The sequence below is a fragment of the Gossypium arboreum genome, chromosome 8, assembly GCF_025698485.1.
Source record: "Gossypium arboreum isolate Shixiya-1 chromosome 8, ASM2569848v2, whole genome shotgun sequence".
In the NCBI taxonomy this organism is placed as follows: Eukaryota; Viridiplantae; Streptophyta; class Magnoliopsida; order Malvales; family Malvaceae; genus Gossypium; species Gossypium arboreum.
This window is the reverse complement of record NC_069077.1, coordinates 22,131,934-22,139,793: the sequence shown is the minus strand read 5'-3', so window position 1 is coordinate 22,139,793 and position 7,860 is coordinate 22,131,934. Positions and strand designations below refer to the sequence as shown.

At 31.6% G+C, this 7,860-nt stretch overlaps 1 non-coding gene across 1 annotated transcript; it reads left to right on the top strand.

The window, feature by feature from the left end:
* Positions 1-6,509: 6,509 nt before the first annotated feature.
* LOC128279600 (small nucleolar RNA R71) lies at positions 6,510-6,613 on the top strand. The gene has a single exon (XR_008269801.1). It is a non-coding gene; the product is annotated as a small nucleolar RNA R71 (small nucleolar RNA).
* Positions 6,614-7,860: the final 1,247 nt, after the last annotated feature.

Below are 7,860 nucleotides of genomic sequence, written 5' to 3'. Positions count from 1 at the left end.
ACACCCCCTAACCCCAAACCGTTACCGGAACGAGGTTATGAGGCATTACCGGACATATCAGACAACTTACGAATAATTTACAATTAATATAACTTTCATAGTATAATATAATAATTAAGTCCCTATCTTGAACTCTCAAGTTCAAACACGTATTAAAAGTAGAACGGGACTTGTTCGAGTATTCCAATTTTTTTTTATAAAAATTTGGCAACATTTCGCTTATTTTACCTAAACCTCCGCAAATTCAAACCAAAACAACCAACACCAATATTTCACATTCATATAACTAATATTCATATCATTAACAAAATTTTAACTTAATAACTATCATAGCATCATTTAAAATTGATTAAAAACTTCATTCATTTAACAACTTAATGTTCATGTATCAAAATATCATGTACTTTCCTTACCATTTCATTTAACCATCTAAATTTTATAATTCATCCTTCACTACCCAAAGTAATATACATATTCAAGTGACTAAACAACACCTATGTACATGCCACCTTTACCCAAAAGAAAATATACATCACCAAATTTGTGTTGAGTCGGGATTATTCGGATGTTGGTAGGGACACTTGACTTCTACTAACTCGCAGCACGGAAGCAACCGTGACATTGAGTATGGATATACTCAGTGGTATTACTATAAATCAAGACTATTTAACATTAATAAATTACAAACATCAACCATAAATTTTATAATTATTTAAACTACTTTTATATATAATTATTTTACTTCATAAATCTTAAATTCATAATTCATTTTCTCATACTAACTCAATTCATAATTTAATTCATACATTCTTTCTCGTACTTTTCAATAGTGCTAAAACAAATAATCTCATTTTCAAAATTTCATTTCAATTATTTACCCTATTAACAAAGCTCGGACTATGACAGATACGCGAATTTCCACCCAAACACACCAGAATATCCAACCCAAACACACCCGGAATATTGTAAATCCTCCATAACACACCGGTATAATATATCCTCCCAACACACCAATAAGGCATTAAATGCCTATTTGGATAAACCAAGTATATAATAATGAAACATCTTCTCGGCGAACTACAATCTCTTCATCACATCACAAATCTAATAGCATGCCATTTGTATCAAATCTAGTCCGACAAGTTAATAGGGTATTATTTTACTTTTCTAATTTCAATTTCATTTACACAAAATTTTCAATACTCATTCAATTCAAATATCTATTATCTTAATTCATATACAAATTAATTTTCACACAAGTATATACCATCAACACCATACATTAGTCACAATTTATTTATTTTCAATCAATACACTTTTCAAATAATCACATATTCCATAATTCACTTATTCAATTCAATTTGATTCAATTTATATCACTTTCATTTTCACTCAATATTCATATCAATTTCACATACTTACCTCAAGTCTTATTTACCATACATAACAATTAAAATTTCAGCAATCAATAATAATTAAAATTGAATTATAGTAATACACACCGTAATTCTCCGCTTTAATCCTCGATGACTTTCTCCTTTCCTTTCGATCTTGATGCTTCAGGTTCTTTGTTGGCTACGAAAATAATAGTAATTTGCATTATTATTTACAGCACTAATTATAATAAATAATTAAATTTCTAAACAACTCCTACCTTATTCCCAATTTAATCCTAACTAAACTTAATTATTTTCTTAATCCAATTCACTCTCTTTTCTATTCAAATTTTGTCTAAACTTATATTTAACTATAAAATTTCCAGCATTTTTCCCTAATTTCGAAATTTCTTCAATTTAGTCCCTACAACATAAAACTTATAGCCTAGTTTACAATTTAATCCCTTAATCAATTCTAACTTAGAATTCATTCAATTAAATCCCTAATTCCATAATTTTTCCAACATGAACCCTACTTGAAACATATGAACTCTTGAACTATCAACTTAATTTCATCAAAATCTTGTTTCAAAGCTTCTAAAACATCAAAATTAACTAAAAAGGACTTAATTGACTTACCAAATTAACTCCAAGCTTCAAATCCTTAGTTTTCTCTTTTATTTTTCTTTCCCTTTTTCTTTCACTTTTTCTCCCCTGCTTCCCGTTTTCAATTCTGTTTCTATTCCTTTTGTTTCTTTATTTCTTTAATTCTTTTATACTTTATTATTTTATTAACATAATATAATATTAATATCATATATTAAAATATCTTTTACTTTAATATTAAGTAAATTAATAATTATATAACAAGTGTACATATTTATATTATTACAAATGTCATTATCTAATTTGCTTATTAAATAAAAATCTCATGATTTAATTAATACAATTAATAATTATAAAATATATTTATACTTAAATTATAAGTAATTAAATATTTAAATTACAAATGTACCAATACAATTCTTACACATGTATATTTTATTACCATACAATTGTCTTTTATTTAATTTATTTATAATATATTATCAATTAAATAATCATAACAATTTAATATAAAACCATAATAATAATCATTATAATATATAAAACCTAAAAAAAATCTTTGATTTTATTTCACCAATATGCCACCTCATTTGTAGTCAATGGCTTAATTGCCATTTTAATCCTTTTTATTTTCTATTGCTTTATAATTAAACTTTTACCCTTTATTCAATTTAATCCTTTTTATTACTTACTCTAAATTAAGCTAAATTCACTTAATTAGATCCTAATTAGACACACCACTAGGCTCATAAATATTTTTAATAATTATTTTCGAACTTATTTCACTAAGACGGAGGCCCTATAACTCACTTTTCTGGTGCCCGTGAATTTCAGTTCATTACAAGCTGTATCATTGTACTGAATTGATACTGTATTGGGTTAAGGCCCACCCTGTATTATTTCTGAATAAGGCTCAGCCCAGACTATGTTGCTCACTATTTGTTTATTATTGGGATTACACACTGAGTTTTTGTAAACTCACCCAACTGTTTTTACTGTACAGGTAATCCTTAGGCAGTTCGGTGCTGTGAGGGACTCGGAGATAGCCACACTTTTGCTCTTGCTTTCTTTTATTTGGCATTTATTCCCTATTGGATTACGTTTTGGATTTTGAATTATGTAATAAGGCCTCTTTAAATTTTTAGCTTTTAATTTGGGATTTTTGCTTATCATGAATTATATCTGTTAAAGTAGAACGCGGTTTTTTCCAAAATGATAATGATGATTTAAAATGAATAACGAATAGCTAGAATGATTTGAGTTCTAACAAAGAGGCTTTAAAATTTTCCAAACAGGTTTTCATCAGCTAGAGCAAGTTTTCTAAAAGCACTCCAATGTGACACACCAGATTCAGCAATAAAGTTTAGGCCGAGTTTGGGGTGTTACATCAATGGTGGACCTAAATGTGGCTAGAAAAGGTCTCCCTAATAGAATGGGGATCTCACAGTCTTCTTCTAAGTCTAAAATCACAAAATTAATAGGGATGATAAAATTTAGCACTTTCACCAACGCATCTTCAAGCACCACTTTCGATTGTATAGAAGATCTGTCAGCTAGCTGTAGTGTGATATGTGTATTTTTTTAGCTCCCCTAACTCGAGTTATTATATATTGATAATGACATTAAATTAATACTAGCTCCTAAGTCACATAAGGCCTTACAAAAGTGTATGTCCCCTATCTTTATCAAAATTGTGAAACTCTCCGGGTCTTTTAATTTTGAGGGTATCTACTTGGTTATTATCGCACTGTATGATGCATTTATATTAATCTGGTCCCCATTTATAAGTTTCCTATGCCTAGCCATTATTATTTTTAGGTACTTTGCTTATTTTGGAATTTTCTCTATTAATTCGATGAAGGGCAAATTAACATTAAACGATTTAAATAAGTTTAGAAAACTTGCAAATTCTACTTCATCCCTTTTTCACTTGTCCTCTAACTGTGAAGGGAATGGTATCTTCGTAAAGACAAGTTCTATATTCTGCTCAACTTCCGGCTTAGCTACCAGCTCGATTACCGTTTCTGGCTCTACTTCGGCATCATTCCTTGAGGGGTTTCTTTTTTAGGATCACCAACACCTTCTTCATTCTCCTCCAGAGTAGGGTTATGTGGGTTACTCAATACTTTACTTGAACAAAGTGCTATGGCTTTCCCTTGTTCCTTCTCGTTTCTCCGATGATTGTTTTTAATATTGCTCGGAATGTCTGTACCAATTTACCTTTTGATGTCTCCCATCATGCTAATCAATTGACTCATCTGATCTTCAAGTTTAGTCAATGTGGTTCTCATTTGAGTGCATTTAGATTGCACTTGTCTCAACTCGGTCTACATTGATTTCATCTCTCTCTCGATTCATCTAACATTTTACCATATACAGTATGGTCGTTGATGTTGGCCATGTAAGAGTATGCCCAAAGATCAATCACGAGATGGTTGTAATAACATACTTGATTTATCATGTTTATTGATATAAGGCATTGCCATTATTATTTTAGTTTTTTTTCTGTGTACATAAATAAACTATTTTATAATAATGTCCTGAGAATAATATGATAATTCTTAAAAGATCCTTAGTCAAGTATTATTGTTGGCTAGGACAACAATAATGCATTAAGACTAACATGTAGTTGATTGATGATAAAGAGTTGTCATTGATATGGAGTGTCAAAATCAATGCATGAATATGTGTGTTAGAGAAAAACATATTGGACTGACCTGCTATGAGTATGTTTCTTGGATTATTATGTAATTGTCACAACATTACTCATAGTGATTAATATGTATATGATCCTCATACTTGAGATCATCATTATCCCAACATCGTGGGTTGTATATTTTGATATAGTCAAACGAACATCGTAACTGGTTGTTCTATAAAGACTAATATTGGATATACCACAATCTATGTAGAGGGATATGGTTGATCAATATAGGATAAGTCCCTCCTACATAATGGGAGTAATATCTTAGGCCACTTGATTGAGTGAGACTAGAAATGCATGGCCATGCTCAAATAAGTTGATATGAGACGTCATACTTATTTGTGTATTATTTGTGTATCATAGTTCACTTAAGGTATCAAGAAACATGGGATGGATTATGCAAGTGTGACTATTCCATGACTTGTGTCCATTCCAAATATATAGGACTTAAGGATTAATGCATGAAAGGTTAATCACAAAAGGTTATGTCGAATCATGACTTCTCGTAACTTAGGTAGCAATGATGCATTGCTAGATGCCACTCATTGTTTGTAACATTAGAATTGTTCTAATATTACTGCTAACGTTACAAGAACCTATAGGGTCACACCCTATAGTTGAAATGAACGGAGTAAAACATAGTTAGTATTGTATTCTGATTGTCAGATGAATTAAATTAATTATAGAATTAATTTAATTGGGCAATCAAACTGTTGAACATACTATACGTACAAGGATGTTGTACACATAATCGTAACATAATTTCATTAGTATATGAATTTGGTTCGTTTATAAGTTTAAATAAATATAGTTTATCAAATCTTTATTATAATTAATGTGATTATAATTTTGGTTAAACAAGATTATATTTATTTTAATGATGACTATTATGTTGATTAATTTTAATGAATTAATATTCATTAAAAAGATATACCAATTAAAAGGGTGTTATATATGGCAAGGGTAAAAACCCTAAAGAGATAATATATAAATAAGCCCGAAATTATGCAAAAGGGTCTAGCAACCGTCAAGCATAAAAATCACTGAAATAGTTTCTGAAATTTTTCTATCGTTCATTGTCAACTGGGTGGACTACGTAGAGGCCGACATCTGAAAGGTTGTGGCTTGGTTCGATAGTGGTTCAGGATTCCCGTTGCCTAGACGTCGCTGTCTACTCAGATTGAAGTTTTGGTAATTTTGAAACCTTTTATCACCCCGATACGTTCCTTACACATGGATCCATGGTTTGGATCACCGGAATGTTTTTAATTATTTTATTTTTCCACTGCGCCTTGGAGGCACCAGCGTTCCAACAAGCCATTTCCTAAGTTTTCTGCAAATAATGAGGTTGGTAAGTAATATTTTGTCTATTTTGGTTGGATCTATTACCTCCTCCTTGATTTTTGCTCCATTTTACGTTTTAATGGTCTCTCCAACCATGATTATAAGTGTTCGAATAGAGATTTCTATTCTTATTCCCGGTGTAGTTCACATCCTTGGCTTAGTTCTCAGGCTACTGGCCGATTGTTCTAACTTTTTCGTGTATCATAGGCCTATTATATGTAGATTCCAATCAGTTGAGCTTGTTCAAAATTTGTTGATACTTATCCTCCTCATAGACAGCTTTGGTCGTGGATGGTCTCGAACCGTAAGTGAACCGATCGTTAGGCCACTAGCAAGAATTCATAGCCATGTTCTCTATCAATTGATAGACATCTTCGTATGTAAGATTCATCAAGGCTCCTCCTACAGCTCCATTGAGTTTTGATCTCGAGTGAGCATCTATGCCGTTGTAGAACATTTGCAACCATAGCCATTCAGGTAGACAATGGTGAAGCCATCTTATCATCAAATTAAATTGCTCTCAAGCTTCATGAAAACTCTCTCCTTTCATCTGCTTGAAATTCATAATCTCTCTTCTCAGTTGGACCGTGTTACTAATAGGAAAGAACTTGTACAAAAAAAATTTGCAAGTTCATTCCACGTCATGATGGATCCTGGTGCATGCGAGTCTAACCAAGAGAAAGCGTTATCTACTAAGGAGAATGGAAACAACTGAAGATAAATAGTGTCATCAGTGACCCCATTAAATTTAAAAGCATCACAAAGTTGGAGAAACTATTTTAAGTGCCTATTTGGGTCCTCCGCCATAGTTCCTCTGAATTGCATGTTGTTCTGAATCATATGGATCATTGTCAACTTTATCTCAAAATTGGTCGATGTAATTGCTGGCCTCGTCATATTGCCATGTGTTGTGTTCAGATTCAGTAGCGTATAGTCTCTCAAAGTGTATTCTTCTCGAGCCATTGGTGGCTTTATTGGCAATTGTGGTGATGGTGGTGGTCAGTCTAGTAAAAGCGGATTGTCAAAAAATAGATTATCTTGTGGAGGATCAACCGCAGTAGGCGGGTTTTTTTGCATCTGCTATTGTTGTTATCGTCGATAATTTTTGTGAATGTATCTTTTTAGATCAGTGGTTGGCTTTATAAATGTGCTCCTACTCCGAGTCATACGTTGAAATCGACAAAAAAAAAGAAAAGATTTGCAAATTAACTTAATAAAAATAAAAAGAAAATACAAATCGCATCTATAATTTAAAATTTTCCTAACTATCCTATTGAGCGCAAAAATTAAAATTAACTCAATGGTATTGCCTCTTCGCAACGATGCCAACAACTTGACCACCTCCCGACGTACCAATGTTGGAAGTAAGAATACGAGAACTAATTATATGAATTAAGGTTGTGTTCGTAAGTATACAGATTAGGTTGTAATATAGTTTTTATAACGAAGTACTAGAGTACTCTGAGGATCGTACCCAAGGGAGGTGAGACTAAACTAAGATTAACTTTTACACTAACGGGTCTAGTTAGTACTCTAATTAAATTATATTATGATTGATCCTAATGTGATGAGAAAAAGTTACTTTATAAAAATAATAAAAATAATAGTGAAAACAAATTGTAGATTTTATCTGATAGAATTATAAAAGACTAACTCATTTCTATGTTCATAATTACCTCATATTTCGGATTCTATCCAATCAACTAGTCATTAACCTAGCTAGGCCTCTCGGCCTTTCACTAGCCTAATAAGTCGGCAAGAACTACTTATCTCTCAATGTCACAGTCCAGACTGGATTGGAGTAAGGTTTTCATGGATAGGCAATACCAA